This window comes from Somniosus microcephalus, unplaced genomic scaffold (genome assembly GCF_052327205.1).
Source record: "Somniosus microcephalus isolate GS21.2 unplaced genomic scaffold, FLI_Smic_1.0 unresolved_chr6, whole genome shotgun sequence".
Classification (NCBI taxonomy): Eukaryota; Metazoa; Chordata; class Chondrichthyes; order Squaliformes; family Somniosidae; genus Somniosus; species Somniosus microcephalus.
This window is the reverse complement of record NW_028225184.1, coordinates 22,393,387-22,414,860: the sequence shown is the minus strand read 5'-3', so window position 1 is coordinate 22,414,860 and position 21,474 is coordinate 22,393,387. Positions and strand designations below refer to the sequence as shown.

General features: G+C 46.5%; 1 protein-coding gene and 1 pseudogene across 1 annotated transcript in view; one reads left to right on the top strand and one right to left on the bottom strand.

The window, feature by feature from the left end:
- Nucleotides 1-8,578, bottom strand: part of LOC147087120 (uncharacterized) — a 43,073-nt pseudogene extending 34,495 nt beyond the window's left edge.
- The window catches only part of LOC147087118 (NACHT, LRR and PYD domains-containing protein 3-like), a 242,655-nt gene that overhangs the window by 54,425 nt on the left and 166,756 nt on the right, over nt 1-21,474 (top strand). The gene's annotated exons all lie outside the window — the stretch shown is intronic.

Here is a 21,474-nt window from a genome sequence, read left to right as displayed (position 1 = left end):
CTGACCCCGGGAGTGATTGATTCGCAAGTGTGAGAGGAGCTTTACACCCTGACCCCGGGAGGGATTGATTGGAAAATGTGAGAGGTGCTTTATCTCTGACCCCGGGAGGGATTGATTGGAATGTGTGAGAGGAGCTTTACTCTCTGACCCCGGGAGGGATTGATTGGAATGTGTGACAGGAGCTTTACACTCTGACCCCGGGAGGGATTGATTCGAATGTTTGAGAGGAGCTTTACTTTCTGACCCCGGAAGGGATTGATTGGTATGTGTGAGAGGAGCTTTACACTCTGACCCCCGGAAGGGTTTGATTCGAATGTGTGAGAGAAGCTTTACCCTCTGACCCCGTGAGGGATTGATTCGAATGTGTTAGCGGAGCTTTACACTCTGACCCCGGGGGGGAAATGATTGGAATGTGTGAGAGGAGCTCTACACACTGACCCCTGGAGGGATTGATTGGAATGTGTGAGAGGAGCTTTACACTCTGACCCCGGGAGGGATTGATTGGAAGGTGTGAGAGGAGCTTTACACTCTGACCCTGGGAGTGATTGATTGTAATGTGTGAGAGGAGCTTTACATTCTGACCCCGGGAGGGATTGATTGGACTATGTGAGAGGAGCTTTACACTCTGACCCCGGGAGGGATTGATTGGAATGTGTGAGAGGAGCTTTACACTCTGACCCCGGGAGGTATTGATTGGAAAGTGTGAGAGGAGCTTTACACTCTGACCCCGGGAGTGATTGATTCGAATGTGTGAGAGGAGCTTTACACCCTGACCTAGGGAGGGATTGATTGGAAATTGTGAGAGGTGCTTTACACTCTGACCCCGGGAGTGATTGATTCGAATGTGTGAGAGGAGCTTTACACTCTGACCCCGGGAGGGATTGATTGGAATGTCTGAGAGGAGCTTTGCACGCTGACAACGGGATGGATTGATTGCACAGTGTGAGCGGAACTTTACACTCTAACCACGGGAGAGATTGTTTGGAATGTGTGAGAGGAGCTTTTCACACTTAACCCGGGAGGGCTTGATTCGAATGTGTGAGAGGAGCTTTACACTCTGACCCAGGTATGGATTGATTGGACAGTGTGAGAGGAGCTTTACATTATGACCCCGGGAGGACTTGATTGGAATGTGTGAGAGGAGCTTCACACTCTGACCCCGGGAGGGATTAATTGGAATGTGTGAGAGGAGCTTTTCACACTTAACCCGGGAGGGCTTGATTGGAATGTGTGAGACGAGCTTGACACTCTGACCCCGGGAGGGCTTGATTGGAATGTGTGAGGGGAGCTTTACACTCTGTCCCCTGGAGGGATTGGTTGGAATGTATGAGAGGAGCTTTACTCTCTGACCCCGGGAGGTATTGATTGGAATGTGTGAGAGGAGCTTTACACTCTGACCCCGGGAGGGTTTGATTGGACAGTGTGAGAGGAGCTTTACACTCTGACCCCGCGAGGGATTGATTGGACAGTGTGAGAGGAGCTTTACACTCTGACTCCGGGAGGGATTGATTGGAATGTGTGAGAATAGCTTTACACTCTGACCCCGGAGGGATTGATTGGAATGTGTGAGAGGAGCTTTACACTCTGACCCCGGGAGGAATTGATTGGAATGTGTGAGAGGAGCTTTACAGACAGAACCCTGGGGGGATTGATTGGAATGTGTGAGAGGAGCATGACATCTGACCCTGGGAGGGATTGATTGGAATGTGTGAGAGGAACTTTACACTCTGACCCCGGGAGGGATTGATTGGAATGTGTGAGAGGAGCTTTACACTCTGACCCCGGGAGGGATTGATTGGAATGTGTGAGAGGAGCTTTACACTCTGACCCCGGGAGGGATTGATTGGAATGTGTGAGAGGAGCTTTACACTCTGACCCCGGAAGGCATTGATTGGACAGTGTGAGAGGAGCTTTACACACTGACCCCGGGAGGGATTGATTGGACAGTGTGAGAGGAGCTTCACACTCTGACCCCGGGAGGGATTGATTGGAATGTGTGAGAGGAGCTTTACACTCTGACCCCGGGAGGGATTGATTGGAATGTTTGAGAGGAGCTTTACACTCTGACCCCGGGAAGGATTGATTCGAATGTGTGAGAGAAGCTTTACACTCTGACCCCGGGAGAGATTAATTGGAATGTGTGAGAAAAGCTTTACACTCTGACCCCACGAGGGATTAATTGGAATGTGTGAGAGGAGCTTTGCACTCTGACCCCAGGAGGGATTGATTGGAAAATGTGAGAGGTGCTTTATCTCTGACCCCGGGAGGGATTGATTGGATTGTGTGAGAGGAGCTTTACACTCTGACCCCGGAGGGATTGATTGGAATGTGTGAGAGGAGCATTGCACTCTCACCCCGGGAGCAATTGATTGGACGGTGTGAGAGGAGCTTTACACTCTGACCCCGGGAGGGATTGATTGGAATGTGTGAGAGGAGCTTTACACTCTGACCCCGGGAGGGATTGATTGGAATATGTGAGAGGAGCTTTACACTCTGACCCCGGGAGGGATTGATTGGAATGTGTGGGAGGAGCTTTACTCTCTGACCCCAGGAGGGATTGATTGGAGAGTGTGAGAGGAGCTTTACACTCTGACCCCGGGAGGGATTGATTGGAATGTGTGAGAGGAGCTTTACACTCTGACCCCGGGAGGGATTGATTGGAATGTGTGAGAGGAGCTTTACACTCTGACCCCGGGAGGGATTGATTGGAATGTGTGAGAGGAGCATTACACTCTGTCCCCGGGAGTGATTGATTGGACAGTGTGAGAGGAGCTTTACACTCTGACCCCGGGAGGGATTGATTGGAATGTTTGAGAGAAGCTTTACACTCTGACCTAGGGAGGGATTGATTGGACAGTGTGAGAGGAGCTTTACACTCTGACCCCGTGAGGGCTTGATTGGAATGTGTGAGAGGAGCTTTACACTCTGACCTCGGGAGGGATTGATTGGAATGTGTGAGAGGAGCTTTACACTCTGACCCCGGGAGAGATTGATTGGAATGTGTGAGAAGAGCTTTAAACACTGACCCCTGGAGCGATTGATTGGAATGTGTGAGAGGAGCTTTACACTCTGACCCCGGGAGGGATTGATTGGAATGTGTGAGAGGAGCTTTACACTCTGACCCCGGGAGGGATTGATTGGAATATGTGAGAGGAGCTTTACACTCTGACCCCGGGAGGGATTGATTGGAATGTGTGGGAGGAGCTTTACTCTCTGACCCCAGGAGGGATTGATTGGAGAGTGTGAGAGGAGCTTTACACTCTGACCCCGGGAGGGATTGATTGGAATGTGTGAGAGGAGCTTTACACTCTGACCCCGGGAGGGATTGATTGGAATGTGTGAGAGGAGCTTTACACTCTGACCCCGGGAGGGATTGATTGGAATGTGTGAGAGGAGCTTTACACTCTGACCCCGGGAGGGATTGATTGGAATGTGTGAGAGGAGCTTTACACTCTGACCCCGGGAGGGATTGATTGGAATGTGTGAGAGGAGCATTACACTCTGTCCCCGGGAGTGATTGATTGGACAGTGTGAGAGGAGCTTTACACTCTGACCCCGGGAGGGATTGATTGGAATGTTTGAGAGAAGCTTTACACTCTGACCTAGGGAGGGATTGATTGGACAGTGTGAGAGGAGCTTTACACTCTGACCCCGTGAGGGCTTGATTGGAATGTGTGAGAGGAGCTTTACACTCTGACCTCGGGAGGGATTGATTGGAATGTGTGAGAGGAGCTTTACACTCTGACCCCGTGAGGGCTTGATTGGAATGTGTGAGAGGAGCTTTACACTCTGACCTCGGGAGGGATTGATTGGAATGTGTGAGAGGAGCTTTACACTCTGTCCCCGGGAGTGATTGATTGGACAGTGTGAGAGGAGCTTTACACTCTGACCCCGGGAGGGATTGATTGGAATGTGTGAGAGGAGCTTTACACTCTGACCCCGGGAGGGATTGATTGGAATATGTGAGAGGAGCTTTACACTCTGACCCCGGGAGGGATTGATTGGAATGTGTGGGAGGAGCTTTACTCTCTGACCCCAGGAGGGATTGATTGGAGAGTGTGAGAGGAGCTTTACACTCTGACCCCGGGAGGGATTGATTGGAATGTGTGAGAGGAGCTTTACACTCTGACCCCGGGAGGGATTGATTGGAATGTGTGAGAGGAGCTTTACACTCTGACCCCGGGAGGGATTGATTGGAATGTGTGAGAGGAGCATTACACTCTGTCCCCGGGAGTGATTGATTGGACAGTGTGAGAGGAGCTTTACACTCTGACCCCGGGAGGGATTGATTGGAATGTTTGAGAGAAGCTTTACACTCTGACCTAGGGAGGGATTGATTGGACAGTGTGAGAGGAGCTTTACACTCTGACCCCGTGAGGGCTTGATTGGAATGTGTGAGAGGAGCTTTACACTCTTACCTCGGGAGGGATTGATTGGAATGTGTGAGAGGAGCTTTACACTCTGACCCCGGGAGAGATTGATTGGAATGTGTGAGAAGAGCTTTAAACACTGACCCCTGGAGCGATTGATTGGAATGTGTGAGAGGAGCTTTAAACTCTGACCCCGGGAGGGATTGATTGGAAAGTGTGAGAGGAGCTTTACACTCTGACCCCGGGAGGGATTGATTGGAATGTGTGAGAGGAGCTTTACACTCAGACCCCGGGAGGGATTGATTGGAATGTGTGAGGGGAGCTTTACATTCTGACCACGGGAGGGATTGATTGGAATGTGTGAGAGGAGCTTTACACTCTGACCCCGGGAGGGATTGTTTGGAATGTGTGAGAGGAGCTTTGCACTCTGACCCCGGGAGGGATTGATTGGACAGTGTGAGAGGAGCTTTAAACTCTGACCCCGGGAGGTATTGATTCGATAGTGTGAGAGGAGCTTTACACCCTGACCTAGGGAGGGATTGATTGGACAGTGTGAGAGGAGCTTTACACTCTGACCCCGGGAGGGCTTGATTGGAATGTGTGAGAGGAGCTTTTCACACTTAACCCGGAAGGGCTTGATTGGAATGTTTGAGACGAGCTTTACACTCTAAGCACGGTAGGGATTGATTGGAATGTGTGTGGGGAGCTTTACACTCTGTCCCCGGGAGGGATTGGTTGGAATGTGTGAGAGGAGCTTTACTCTCTGACCCCGGGAGGTATTGATTGGAATGTGTGAGAGGAGCTTTACACTCTGACCCCGGGAGTGCTTGATTGGACAGTGTGAGAGACGATTTACACCCTGACCCCAGGAGGAGTTGATTGGAATGTGCGAGAGGTGCTTTTCACTCTGACCCCGGGTGGGTTTGATTCGAATGTGTGAGTGGAGCTTTGCACTCTCACCCCAGGAGGGATTGATGCGAATGTGTGAAAGTAGCTTTGCACTCTGACCCCGGGAGGGATTGATGCGAATGTGTGAGATGAGCTTTACACTCTGTCCCCGGGAGGGATTGATTGGACAGTGTGAGAGGAGCTTTAAACTCAGACCCCGGGAGGGATTGATTGGATTGTGTGAGAGGAGCTTTACACTCTGACCCCGGGAGGGATTGATTGGATGTGTGAGAGGAGGTTTACTCTCTGACACCGGGAGGAATTGATTCGAATAAACATAAGTACACAGGAACATAAGAAGTAGCTGCAGGAGTAGGCCATATAGCCCCTCGGGCCAGCTCCACCATTCATGAGGATCATGGCTGATCCGAATCTAGACTCACATCCACTTCCCTGCCCTCTCCCCGTAACCCCTAATTCCATTATCTGCTAGGAAACTGTCTATCTCCATTTTTAATTTATTTAATGTTGCAGCTTCCGCAGCTCTCTGGGGTAGCAAATTCCATAGATTACTTCCCTCTGAGTGAAGAAGTTTCTCCTCATCTCAGTTTTGAAAGGTCAGCCCCTTATTCATAGATTATGCCCCCTAGTTCTAGTCTCACCCATCAGTGGAAACATCCTCATCGCATCCACCCGATCAAGACCCCTCACAATCTTATATGTTTCGATAAGATCGCCTCTCATTCTTCTGAACTCGAATGAGTAGAGTCCCAACCTACTCAACATTTCCTCATATGCCAACACCCTCATCTCCGTAATCAACCGAGTGAAACTTCTCTGAACCGCCTAGAGAACATGTATATCTTTTCTTAAATATGGAAACCAAACCTGCACGCAGTATTCCAGGGGTGGCCTCCCCAATACCCTGTATAACTGCAGCAAGAGTTCCCTGTTTTAACAATCCATCCCCCTTACAATAAAAGCCAATATTTCATTGGCCTTCCTGATCACCTGCTGCACCTGCATACTAACTTTTTGTGTTTCATGCACCAGGACCCCCAGATCCCTTTGTACTGTAGCACTTTGCAGTTTCTCTCCATTTAGATAATAACTTGCTCTTTGATTTTTTCTGCCAAAGTGCATAACCTCACACTTTCCAGCATTATATTGCATCTGTCAAATGTCTGCCCACTCACTTAGCCTGTCTATGTCCTTTTGCAGGCTTTTTATATCCTCCTCACTCAGTGCTTTCCCTTCCATCTTTTTATCGTCGGCAAACTTGGATATGTTGCACTCGGTCCCTTCCTCCAAATCGTTAATAAATATTGTAAAGAGTTGGGTCCCCAGCACTGACATCTGCGGAACACCACTAGTTACTGATTGCCAGCCCGAGAATGATCCATTTATCCCAACTCTTTGTTTTCTGTTAGATAGCCAATCTTCCACCCATGCCAGTATATTACCCCCAATCCCGTGATTTCTTATCTTGATCAGTAATCTTTTGCGTGGAAACTTGTAAAATGCCTTTTGGAAGTCCAAATACACTACATCCACTGGTTCCCCTTTATCCACCCTGTATGTTACATCCTCAAAGAATTCGAGCAAATTTGTCAAAGATGACTTCCCCTTCATAAAACCATGCTGACTCTGTCCTATTAAATTATGTTTATCCAAATGCTCTGTTGCTGTTTTCTTAATAATGGACTCCAACATTTTGCCAATCACAGATGTTAGGCTAACTGGTCTATAGTTTCCAGCTTTTTGTCTACTTCCCTTCTTAAATATGTGTGTTACATTAGCAGTTTTCCAATCTGCTGGGACCTTTCCTGAGTCCAGGGAGTACTGGAAAATAATCACCAATGCATCCACAATCCCTACCGCCAATTCTCTCAAGACCCTAGGATGTAGGCCATCAGGTTCCGGGGATTTATACGCCTTAAGTCCCATTATTTTACTGAGTACCATCTCCTTAGAGATTTTAATCGTGTTTAGCAACCCCCCCCCCCCCACAATTGCCTCCTGTTTGTCCAGTGTTGGGATATTTTAGTGTCTTCTACTGTAAAGACTGATACAAAAAATTTGTTCAGCGTCTTTGCCATCTCCATGTTCCCCACCACTAGTTTCCCGGACCCATCCTCTAAGGGACCAACGTTCACTTTAGCCACCATTTTTCTTTATATATAGCTGTAGAAACTATTGCTATCTGTTTTTATATTTTTTGCTAGTTTACTTTCATAATCTATCTTCCCTATCTTAATTAATCTTTTAGTTATTGTTTGCTGGTTTTCAAATGCTACCCAATCTTCTATCCTCCCATTAGATTTGACTAATTTATATGCCCTTGTTTTCAGTCGGATACTATCCTTTATTACTTTACTAAGCCATGGATGGCTGACTTTTCTTTTATTCCCCTTTTTCCTCAGTGGAATATATTTATCTTGAAAGATGTGAAATATCTCCTTGAATCTAGGCCACTGCTCTTGTACCGTCTTACACTTTAATCCGTTTTCCAAGTCCACTTTAGTCAATTCTACTCACATACCTTCATAGTCTCCTCTATTTAAGCTCAGTACGCTGGTTTGAGATCCAACTCTCTCATCCTCAAACTGAATTTGGAATTCAACCATATTATGGTCATTCGTTCCAAGGGAATCTTTTACTAGGACATTTTTTATTAATCCTGTCTCATTACTCAGGACCAGATCTAAGATGGCCTGCCCCCTGGTTGGTTCAGTTACATACTGCTCTCGGAACCCGTCCCTAATACACTCTATGAACTCTTCCTCAAGGATGCTTTGCCCAATTTGATTGGTCCAGTCAATATGAAAGTTAAAATCCCCCATGACTATAGCTGTTCCATTATAACAAGCCCCAACTATTTCCTGATTTATACTCCGACCAACAGAGTTGCAACTGTTAGGAAGCCTATAGACTAAGCCCACTAGTGTCCTCTTCCCCTTATTATGCCTTATCTCTAACCAAACTGTTTCACTATCCTGATCCTTTGACCCAATATCACTTCTGACTATTGCAGTGATTCCATCCTTGATTAACATAGCAACCCCACCTCCCTTTCCATCCTGTCTGTCCTTCCTAATTGTCAAATACCCTTGTATGTTTAGTTCCCAGTCATGATTATCTTGAAGCCATGTTTCCGTAATGGCCACCAAATCGTACCCATTTGTAATAATTTGTACCGTCTTCTCGTCAATTTGGTTATGAATGCTGCATGCATTCAGATAAAGAACTTTCAAATCTGTTTTCTGACAATTTATTCCTGCTTTTACCCCTTTTACTACTTTACCTTTATCATTATACATTCTGTCCGTTCCTGACATGCTCTGGTTTTGAATTCCCCCACTGCTACCTTGCTCTATTGCCTTCTCCACTGTCATTTTTATTTTTCGCTGTCTTAAAACCTCCCCCACCACTAATTAGTTTAAAGCCCTCTCTACAGCACTAGTTATTCGATTCGCCAGGATTCTAGTCCCAGCACTGGCCAAGGGAAGTCCGTCCCAACGGAACAGCTCTCTCCTGTCCCTGTACTGATGCCAGGGTACCAGGAAGCAAAAACCATTTCTCCCACACCAGTCATTAAGCCACGCATTTAACTCTCTAATTTTATTTACACTTGCCAAATTTGCACATGGCTCAGGTCGTAATCCAGAGATTATTACACTTGTGGTTCTGCTTTTTAATTTGGCCCCGAGCTGCTCAAACTCACTCAGCAGAACCTCCTTCCTTGTCCTATCTTTGTCGTTGGTACCAACATGGACCACGACAACTGGATCCTCCCCCTCCCACTGTAAGTTTCTCTCCAGCCAGAGGAGATGTCCTTAACCCTGGCACCGGGCAGGCAACACAGCCTTCGGGACTCTCGTTCTCAGCTGCAAAGAACTCTATCTATCCCCCTAACGATACTATCCCCTACCACTACAACATTTATTTTATCTCCCCCCACTTGAATGGCCCCCAGCTCCACTGTACTGTGGCCGGGTTGCTCATCCTCCCTGCAGTCACCGTTCCCATCCTCACAGGGAGCAAGAGCTTCAAACCTGTTGGAGAAGAGCAAGGGCTGCGGCTCCTCCAACGCTACGTCCTGGATCCCCGTACCTGCCTCACTTCTAGTCACACCATCCTGAACCTGGCCACGGAATATATTTTAATTACTTAATCTAATTGGTGTGACTACCTCCTGATACACAGAGTCCAGGTAACACTCTCCCTCGCTGATGTGTCTCAGTGTTTGAAGCTCGGACTCCAGCTGTTCAACACGAAGCCAGAATTCCTCGAGCATCCAAAACTTACTGCAAATGTGATCACCTTGACCATCAATGGTGTCCAACAGCTCCCACATATTGCAGCAGCAACACATCACCTGATCTCCCATTCTATGTAATTAATTAAATTCATTAATATTATTCTGAAATACCCTCTGCCCCGATTCTAGATGATGAATATCGCACCTTAGAAACTGTAAACCACAGAGTTTAAGCTTAAAAAGAAAGCGAAATTGTTACCAACCAATCATTTACCCGCTTTCTGGTGACGTCACACTTGGATTACTTTTTACCTCTCTCCTTCCCTCTGAGGTCCGAGACTGGGGATTGGTAAACCTTACCTGGGTCTCTGGAGCCTTTATACAGCCGCTCAGCCCGCGATTCCCGCCGATTCTCGCACTGAGGCCTTACCTGTGTCTCTGGAGCCTTTATACAGCCGCTCAGCCCGCGATTCCCGCCGATTCTCGCACTGAGGCCTTACCTGTGTCTCTGGAGCCTTTATACAGCCGCTCAGCCCGCGATTCCCGCCGATTCTCGCACTGAGGCCTCACCTGGGTCTCTGGAGCCTTTATACAGCCGCTGAGCCCGCGATTCCCGCCGATCCTCTTGCATTGTTTCCCCTCAGGCTCGCACGCTCTGCTCAAACCTTTATTTCTTTAGCGCCTTTCACGCCCTGAACACGGCCCAAAACGCTGTACAGCCAATGAAATATTTTAAAGTGTAGTTCCTATTGTAATGTAGGAAACGAGGCAGCCATTTTGAGTACAGCAAGCTCCCATAAGCAGCAATGTGATAATGACCAGATATCTCTGTTTTTTTTCGTACTGTTGCTTTAGGGATAAATATTGAATTAAATTTACAATTGGGTTGCTCCGACATCCATGTATCTATTGGTGTTGCCCTGGGAACAATTAGTTTAATTGCCTTTGTTAAACATTTGCAATACAATGTCACTTTTCGGTCACTAGTCACCAATTTCCGATGCAGATACCGTCCCTGTGGTAGCGTGGTCGAGCGTTCTAAGCCGTTGGATTTAAATCGCAGTCTTTTTGGAGCCGAGGGTTCAAATGCCACCGCTGTCAGTTATTGCGGCATTTATAAATTTCGTCATTTCACAAAAAGCGTTATACTGTGCAGGCTGGCCAGTTCTGCCAATATGTATATCACTTCTTAATCTTTCGATGGTAGCATTTCTGTTTACTCACACATCACCACGCGTGCTGTGTTTCACTTACTCAGCTTCCAACATTTTACAATTTTCATGCCCTCCTTGCTGCCACCATCTCACCGCCGCTTCCCAGTTTGCCCTTCAAAACTTACCGGTTGAACAGCACCTCCCATCTGCTCCTGCACTCCATTCCGTTTAATATATCTAGATTATATTCTCAAGCTGACGCAGAGTGAGAAATAGAGAGGATTTTAGGCGGTGTTACTTTTCCAGAGAGCAGTAATGCGTTGCACTCCGGTGTTGTGGGTGCTGACTCTCTGATCGCCTTCAAGAAGGATGGGAAAACACATGGCAGATGGAAGTTAACGCAGAGTAGTGTGATGTGATATATTTCGTTCGGACGAATGAGGAGAGGCAATATGAACGAAATGGTAGAATTTTAAATGTGTGCATGAAGAGAGAGAACTGGAGATGTATGTGCACAAATATTTGAAGATGGCAGGACACGGCTGTTAAAAAGCACGTGGGAAGCTTGGAGTTATCAATAGAGAACAAAAGTAAATAAGTTATGCTATATCTTCCTAAAACCCTAGTTAGTCACAGCGGGAGTATTGATCTCAATTATGGGCATACACTTTGGGAAGGATGGCAAGGCCTTGGACAGGGTTCAGAGGAGATTCCTAGAATGGTACCTTGGTTAAGGGATTTAGTTATTTGGAGAGATTTGCGAAGCTGGGATTGTTCGCCTTAAAGCAGAGTCGTTAAAGGGGAGGCTTAATAGAGATATTCAAAATTTAAGGTGGTTTGACAGATCAAGTAAGTAACCTATTTCTTCTGACAATTGGAATGGTAACCAAAGGTCATAGACATGATATGTATTGGCACACAGACGGTTGTTAAGTGCAGGAACGCATTACCTAAATAGGTAGTAGAGTCAGATTCGAAGCAACTTCAAAAGGAAATTGGACATTTTTTTGAATTGAATTATTCTGCAGGCTTGTGGGAAAAACGTTGGGGTGTGGGATGAAATTGGGCAGCGCTTTCAAAGAGCCGGCACAGGCACGAAAGGCCAAAGGGCCCCTGTTGTGCTGTAACATTCTATGACTTTAACCCCACCATAATGTCAAAGGCCTACATGAGCCAAATATTTCCCGAAGACTTCCTTCTAATTTCCCCTTCCGCTGTCCCTGGAGTGACGAGGCCAGAATTCTTCTCTTCACCCGCAGTTGCATCAGGTGCTCCTTCTTCAGCACAGACTGAGAAAACAAAGGGAGATTAGAAACAAAAGGCTGCCAGGTCTTCTGTAGTACATCACAATAAAGGATTAATTGGCGATGTAGCTCAATGGTAGACGGCATGCTTCGCATGCATTGATGTCCTGGTTTCAATCCCTGACATTATCAAATGTTTTTCACAGCATCTTTTTTGGCAAAATGTAGTTTCAGCCGTTCCAGAACCTTAGGCCTCAGTTAAACATTTTTTCCAGTCCTTACAATCTAGCAACCACGCCACGCTTGCTGCCACTCTCACACCCAACATCTCACAGATGGTTCCTCGCTCGCCCTTCCAAACTTCTCTGTTGAACAGCGCATCTCACCTGCTCCTGTGCTCCAATCCGATTAATATAACAAGGATATATTCTCAACCTGTCCGATCAAGAAAGTGAACCTTACAGCAAGACAATGATAGGAGAAGTTTCATTCGCTATTAACAGGTGGTGAGCTGGAATCTTTGTTCAGGATGAGGGTCAGATTTGATTTTCCTTCCATGAGTCTGAAGAACATTTGATTGGGAGGGCAAATATTCCCTATAATCTATTGTATAAAAATTGAATCTTTGATTCAGTGAAATGAACAGTGGTGAGCAACTGCTGCTGCCTTCCTGCTTCCAATGGGAAGAATAGCTTCAGCGATCAATCTCCTGCCAGGCAGCCTGGATAATCTACTTCCCTTTTACCAATATTCGAAATGCGGCTTTCTTGCCATTAAAATCCACGTGGAAAATCGCCCACAATAGGTAATCCATTCTGAAAATGCTTTTCTACACTTTCCTCAGTTTATCAATTTCATGGATAAGAACGGAAAGATTTGAAGCAATAACAAAGGCCAGGGAACTTCAGCTTACTTGCATCGCCCCACACCATGATCATGTGAAAACAACCAACCAATCACATACAGCGGCGCGAGAACGCCCCCATTGAATGTGTCCAATCAGGGCATGAGGATTGTGCTGCTCCGTCACAATCAGCTCCAGTACATTGGAGGAATCGGTTGTGAGCGGCTGACTGGATCCTGTCACTGGCGCCGCGGCCGAGAAGCGAGCAGCCCCTGCAATCTCATGTTTTCAGCCAAATGCTGGAGGTTTGAATTTCTAATCACAAAATCTTTGACGCGAGCTGATATGGTTGCAAACTTATCTATTGTATAAAAATGGAGTCTTTGATTCCGTGAAATGGAACAGTGGTGAGCATACTGCTGCTGCTTTCCTACTTCCAATGGAAACAATCGCTTCAGCGACCAGCCTCCTGCCAGGCAGCCTGGATATTTCACTGCCCTTTTACCAATATTCCAAGTGCAGCATTCTTGCAAAGAAAATCCACCTGGAAAATCACCCACAGTGGATAAAGCCACAGAGTTATACAGCACAGAAAGGGAACCTTTAGCCCATCGTGTCCGCGCCAACCATAAAGCCCTATCTATTCTAATCCCATTTTCCAGCACATGGTCCATAGCCTTGTATGCTATGGCGTTTCAAGTGCTCATCTAAATGTTTCCTGAATTTTGTGAGGTTTCCTGCCTCAACCACCCTTTCAGGCAGTGAGTTCCGGATTCCAAACACCCTCTGGGTGAAAAAGTTTTTCCTCAAATCCCCTCTAAACCTCCTGCCCCTTATCTTGAAACTATCTCCGCTGGTTATTGACCCCTCTACTAAGGGTAAAAGTTTCTTTCTACCTACCCTATCTATGCCCCTCATAATTCTGTGCACCTCAATCAGGTCCCCCCTCAGCCTTCTCTGCTCTAATGAAGACAACCCCAGCCTGTCCAGTCTTTCTTCATAGCTGAAGCGCTCTAGTAACAATCTGGTGAATGTCCTCTGCACCCTCGCCAATGCAATCATATCCCTCCTATATTGTGGCTACGCGAACTGCACACAGTACTCCAGCTGTGGCCTAACTAGCGTTTTGTACAGCTCCATCATAACCTCCATGCTCTTATATTCTATGCCTCGGTAATGAACGCAAATATCTCATATGTCTTTTTAACCAATTTACCTACCTGTCCTGCTGCCTGCAGGACTCTATGTACATGCAAACCATGATTGCTCTGATCCTCTTCCCTTGCCTTGTTATTCCTCCTACAATGAATCACATCACAATTTTCAGGTTTAAATTCAATTTGCCACTGTTCTGCATATCTAACCAACCCATCTATATCGCCCAGTAGCCTGCGGCTTCCCTCCTCGCAATGTAACACTCCACCAAGTTTCATGTCATCTGCGAACTTAATGACCAAACCTCCTACATTCATATCTAAATCATTAATGTACACTGCTAGAGCAAAGGATCGTGCACAGAATCATGCGGTACACCATTTGACACAGGTTTCCAATCACAAAAACAACTTCAACCATTACTCTCTGCCTCCTGCCGCTAAGCCAATTTTGGATCCAAGGTGCCAAATTGCCCTGGATCAGTCTCCCATGTGGGACTTTTTGAATAGCCTTACTGAAGTCCATGTAGACGACATCAACTACACTACACTCATCCACACACCGAGTCACCCCCTCGAAAAATTCTTTCAAATTGGTTGGATATGATCTCCCCTGACAAAGCAATGCTGACTAACCTTGATTTCTCCTTGCCTCTTCAAGTGAAAACGAATTCTGTGCCTCAGAATATTTTCCAATATTTTCCCTATCACTGATATTAGGCTCACTGGCCTGTAATTCCCTGGAATATCCCTACTACCCTTCTTGAATAACGGTAAAACGTTAGCTGTCCTCTAGTCCTCTGGCAACTCCCCCGTGCCAGAGAGGTTCTGATAATTGGTTTCTGAATCCCTGCAATCTGCTCCCTTGCCTCCCGCAGCAGCCTGGAATAAATCTCGTCTGGGTCTAGGGATTAACCACTTTTAAGGCCACTAAAACCGCTAGTACCTCCTCCCTCTCAATACTAATTTGCTCAAGTATATCACAATCCCTCTGCCTGATTTCTATGCCTACATCATCCTTCTCCATAGTGAAGACAGATGCACAATATCTATTTAAAACTTCACCTACATCTTCACATAATCCATTCTGAAAACCATTATCTACTCATGTGACAAGGACCTACCAATCAGGTACACTGGCCCAAGAACGACACCGTTGAATGTGTCCAATCAGGGCCCGAGGATTGAGCTGCTGCGTCACAATCAGCTCCAGTAAGTTGGAGGACTCGGTTGTGAGCGGATAACTTGTTCCTGTCGCTGGCGCCGCGGCCAAGAAGCGAGCAGCCCCTGCAATCTCTTGTTTTCAGCCAAATACTAGAGGTATGAATTACTAATCACAACATCTCTGACGTGAGCTGATTTGGTTGATGTGTTTGAATGTGGTTTAGTGACTCGAACGGGCCTTGTGCTTTTCTTATTGCCTGCGGTTTGCAGAGTGTGATCGCTTAACGTTTTGAGAGTGAAACGAAGTGTAATGTCTGATTGAAGTTGCTGCTGCATATGGCGTTCGGCCAAATTGAAGCAATTCGACACCACGAACGGGATTCAAATCGCCTTTTCTCTCGTGTGCTGATTTTTCCCTTTATACGGCCGCGTGCATGTTAAAAAATGTGGTTGGAGAATAAATCTGCGGCTGCATTGTATTTCCTGCTGGTTGTCTATCCATTTAACTTTGTTTTGTGTGGTGAAATGAAATCAGCAGACTGTAAGAAGGAAGAACATATAAATTCTTTCTGGGCTTGTCTGGGCGGATGCTGAGAGTCTGTTTACCCTGGCTGTGGAGTCGCGAACAAGAGGTCAACGTTTCAGAATAAGGGGCCGCCATTTAGGATTGAGATGATGAGATATTGCTTCATTCTAAGGGTTGTATATCTTTGGAATTTTCTACAGCAGAGGGCTGTTGCTGTTCAGTCGTTGAGTACATTCCTAAACGAGAAGGATTTGTACATTACGGACATCAAGTTATATGCGGCTAGATTGGTGATTTTCAGTTGAGGTTGAAGATCAGCCATGACCCTATTGAATGGCATTGCAGGATCGCTGGCCGCATGGCCAAATACTGCTCCTATTTCATACCATCTAATGTACCGATCTTGGCCGGCGAGGTTGCGAACTATGGCTCGTCTGGCTTAGTTCATTAAATAAGCATCGCAGTAGGAAGCAGCATCACCTGGAAGATGGCTGCGCGGACAACATGCGTTTTCTTCAATGGGTTGAAAAATATATATTTACGATGGTTAAAATTGCTTTTGCGGTTTCAAGGGCATTAAACAACGTAGTATTTCTCCTGTGGTCTAGGCCTCTCGTGATGCCATGATATAATAATGGGGCAAAGAGCTTGTTATGCTTTCAGCTTGAATCGTTGTTTCATTGTAGCTTGAATCTTGGTAGAGGCACCGAAAGGCAGCAGTTCAAATGAATAAAAACCGATCATTTCCTAGTCGGCAGGATTCGAAACTCCGCAGGGAAACCCCGATTGGACCCACGCAGCTTCTCATTTGCTGCAAAATCGGTGCCTCTGGTGTGAAGGTTCTGGAGCATAATCACTGGGGTTGCTTTGGAATAATTCGAAATACAAAGCGTTTCTCGGCTGTTTCTGTGGCGCAATGAGCCAGGCCGTTTGGCTTTTAGTTGACAGGTTGGTGGCTCGAGCCCACATAGGGACATGAGCGGCTTTTGATTTTTGCAAACTTATCTACTGTATAAAAATGGAGTCTTTGAATCCGTGAAATGAACAGTGGTGAGCAATTGCTGCTGCCTTCCTGCTTCCAATGGGAACAATCGCTTCATCGTCAGTCTTCTGCCAGGCAGCCTGGATATTCTACTTCCGTTATATCGATATTCCAAGTGCAGAGGTCTTGCCATGATAATCCAGCTGGAAAATCGGCCACAGTAGATAATCCATTCTGAAAAACCTTTTCTACACTTTCCTCAGTTTTACACTTACATGGATAAGAACGGAAAGCTTGAAGCAATAACAATTGCCAGACAACTTCAGCTTCCTTGCATCGCCCCGCACCCTGATCACGTGACAACAACAAACCAATCACATACATCGGCGCGACAATGCCCCCATTGAATGCGTCCAATCATGACCTGAGGATTGAGCTGCCCCATCAGGATCACCTCCAGTACATTGGAGGACTCGGTTGTGAGCGGATGACTTGTTCCTGTCATTGGCGCCACGGCCGAGAAGCCAGCAGCCCCTGCAATCTCTGATTTTCAGACAAATGCTAGAAGTATGAATTTCTAATCACAAAATCTTTGACCCGAGCTGATTTGGTTACTCTGTTTGAACACTAATAAATAGATCAAAAAGCAAAATACTGTGCTTGCTGGAAATCTGAAATAAAACAATAAAATGCTGGAAATTACTCAGCAGGCCAGGCAGCATCTGTGGAGAGAGAAACAGTGTTAACGTTTCAGTTCGAGTTAACATAAACGTTTCCAACAGTACAACAATAACTGCACTTCAAATTACTTCATTGGTTGTAAAGCGCTCTGGGACATCCTGAGGAGCTGTAAGGCGCTATGGCAGTACAGAATGAGAAGAGCGTGCGAGCCTGAGGGGAAACATTGCAAGATGACAACAAATAATATCGTGACAACCGTCGGCAGAAAGACAGTGAGAGGAGAGATATCGAGCCTGTGGGAAGAAATAAACAATGGCAGAAAGAAAGAAAGATAATCATTTCCATAGGGACAAATTACAGAATTTTGCCAATTGTGGTAATAAAATTCTGAGCATAGCCAGCACTTCTGATCTTCCTTCTAACGCTCTCACAACTGAACTATTCCTGCTGCATTGAGCCTGAAATTTACCGTAATTATAAGAGGAGAGAATAATAGGGGATATTTGCCCTCATAATCAAAAGTTCCTCAGACTAATGGAATTTAAACTACATCTGACCCTCATCCTGAACACGGAGACTAGCTCACCACCTTTTTCCAGCGAATAAATCATCTCTTAACCTTGTCTTAATTTAAAGTTCGCTGTCTGGCTAGGTCAGGTTGAGAATGTTGTAATATTGATCGGATTGGAGCGCAGGAGCAGATGGGATGCGCTGTTCAACAGGGAAGTTTGGAAGGGCGAACGGGGAAGTGGCTGAGAGACGGGGGTGTGAGAGTGGCAGCATGCGTGGCACGGTCGATAGTTTGTGAGTAATGGAAGAAACGCTTAACCAAGCCCTCAGATTCTGGAACACATAAAGTAACATTTTGCCGAAAACGATGGTGTTAAAAACAAAATTTGGAGATGCGGGGGATTGAACCCAGAACCGCATACATGAATGCGCTTTATCACTGAGCTGCATCCCCAGCTGATGTGTTGCTGTAACATAGGACAGAAGGACGGGTAGTTCTATCTTTCTAATCTCCCTTTGTGTTCCAATTCTGTGCTGAAGTACGTTCACCTGATGAAACTGTGGGTGTAGAGAAGAATTCTGGCCTCATCACTCCAGGAACAGAGAAAGGGAAAATGAGAAGGAAGACTTGAGGCATTATTTGGCATCTTCCCTCAAGGAAAAGGTAGACTGAAAGGAGACGTCATATAGGCCGTTAACATTATGGAGGGGTTAAAGTCATAAAATATTACGTCACAACAGGAGCCATTCGGACTTTCATGCCTGTACTGGCTCTTTGAAAGAGCTGTCCAATTTCATCCAATAACCCAGCGTTCTTCCCACCACCCTGCAAGTTATCATCAAATAAATGTCCAATTGTCTTTTGAAGTTGCTGTCGAATCTGACTCCACTGCCATTTTAGGTAATGCGTTCCTGCACTTAACAACCGTCTGTGCGCCAATATATATTACATCCATTAGCTCTGGTTACCATTCCACTTGTCAGAGTTTCCCTACTTGTTCTATCAAAACCCCTCATGTTTTTGAATATCTCTATTCAGCCTCCCCTGAACCGTCTCTGCTCCTGGAAAACAATCCGAGGTTCTCCAATCTCTCCACATAACTAAAATCCCTTAACCCTGGTACCATTCTAGCAAAACTCCTCTGCGCTCTCGCCAAGGCCTTGCAATTCTGGCCAAATTGTATGCTGATCATTGAACACAATACTCCAGCTGAGACTAACCATTGTTTTAAGAAGGTTTAGCATAACTTCTTTATGTTTCTTCTCTATTACTCTCTTGAGAAAGCCAAACATCCCATCTGATTTTAACAGCCCTCTGATCGTGTCCTGCCACCTCCAAAGATCGGTGCACATACACCTCCAGGTATCTCTGTTCATGCATCCGTTTAAAACTGTACTATGTCGTTCATACTTCCTCAACTCATTCGACCAACCAAAATATATCACGTCACACTTCTTTGCATTATCTTCCATCTGCCATGTGTCATCCCATCCTTCTTGAAGGCGATCAGAGAGTCAGCACCCACAACACCGACCGGCAACACATTCCTGAGGCTCAACACTCCCTGGGAAAAGAAACAGCGCCTAAAATCCAGTCTATTCCTCCCCCTGTGTCACGCTGAGAATGTCGTCTTGTTATATTGATCGGATTCGAGCAGGTGGGAGGTGCTGTTCCACCGGCAAGCTTGGAAAGGTGAACGGGGAAGCGGCGTTGAGATGGTGGGTGTGAGAGTGGCAGCAAGGAGGGTGCGGTCGATGGGTTGTAAGAAGTGGCAGCAACAAAATTGTAAAGGTGGTGCAATCTCTGAGTAAGTGAGACCCAACACGTGTGGAGATGTGTGAGTCAAAGGAAAGATCTGAATCGAAAGTTTAAGAGTGGCATAAATATTGTCAAAACTGGCCAGCCTGCACAGTGTAATGCTTTTAGCGATGACATTTACAAAAAACGCAATATCTGGCAGCCGTAGGACTATCCACATAACAGAGATCCAATAACCCTGGTACCATTCCAGTAGATCTCCTCTGCACCCTCACCAGGGCCTTGTCATCCTTCCCAAAGTGTACACCCATAATTGAACAGTCATATATTTCGTCACTTCACCAACAGCAGTAAACCGTGCACGGTGAGCAGTTCCGCACATTATCATATCACTTCTTCACCATTTTGCTCATGGAGGTCCATGCTATCCATTCCCTTCAGTTTTTATTGACAGGCAGAAACGATTTGCAGAATTTCCTCTGGTCCATAATTGGCCTGAATCCAGCACGGGACACTACAAACACCGTCATCCAACCAACTGAATTCAGACCGTTCACTATCTCATCTCCACCATAGCCGCTGTGACCCACTTATTCAGTTATCCACCACTTTTACATTTTTGTTTCTTCCATTTCTCACAATCATGATGTGCGTGGATTATTTAGCACAGTCAAGACCACCTACGGCACAACCACCCAAGGTCCTATCCCACTGCGGGCCAAAAACGGAGAGGTACTCATCAAAGACAGGGAGGCAGTCAGTGCCCGCTGGAGGGAACACTTCAAAGATCTCCTTAACCGAGACTCTGTCTTCGACGCGAGTGCCCTCAACTCCATCCTGCAGCATGCAACCCGCCACCATCTCTGCTCAACCCCAGACCGGCATGTGGTTGAAAAGGCCATCCATCAACTGAAGAACAACAAGACCTCAGGAGCAGATGAAACCTCTGCCGAGGCACGAAGGCATGTCGGAGTAGCACTACTGGCTCGAATTCATGAACTCATTTCTCGTATTGGGAAGTGGGAAAGCATGCCAGGGGATCTCAGAGATGCCGTAATTGTGACAATCTCTTAGAAAAGTGACAAATCCGATTGCGCTAATTACAGAGCAGTTTCCCTGCTGGCTGCCACAGGGAAAGTCATCACAAGAATCCTCCTCAATTGCCTTCTCCCAGTGGCTGAAGAGATCCTCCCAGTCCTTCTTTGTCCTCAGAAAGGCCTTCGACACTGTCAACCGTGAGGGATTACGGAGTGTCCTCCTCAAATTCGGCTGCCCTCAAAAGTTTGTCACCATCCTCCGCCTGCTTCACGACGAGATGCAAGCTGTGACCCTAACCAACGGTTCCACCACAGACCCAATTCACCTATGGACAGGGGTCAAAGAAGGGTGTACTATCTCACCAAAGCTCTTCTCGATATTCCTGGCTGCAATTCTCCATCTCACCCTCAGTAAGCTCCCCACTGGAGTGGAGCTTATTTCCAGAACAAACGGGAAACTGTTCAACCTCCGTCGCCTCCATTTCAGGTCCAACGTCGTCCCATCCTCTGTCGTCGAATTACAGTATGCAACTGACGCTTGCATCTGCACACACTCTGAGGACGAACTCCAAACCAGCGTCAACACCTTCAGCGAAACACTACAGAGCATGAGCCTTACACTAAACAACCGTTAGACAAATGACATCTACCAACCTGCCCCTGCCACACAGTACTGCCCCCCGATTATCAAAATCCACGACAAGGCCTTGGACAACATGGACCACTTTCCATGCCTCGGGAGCCTACTGTCAACAAGGGCAGATTTCGATGATGAAGTCCAACACCACCTACAGTGTGCCAGTGCAGGCTTCGGTCGCCTGAGGAAGAGAGTGTTTGATGACCAGTACCTCAAACCCGGCACCAAGCTGATGGTCTACAGAGCAGTAGTGATACCCACTC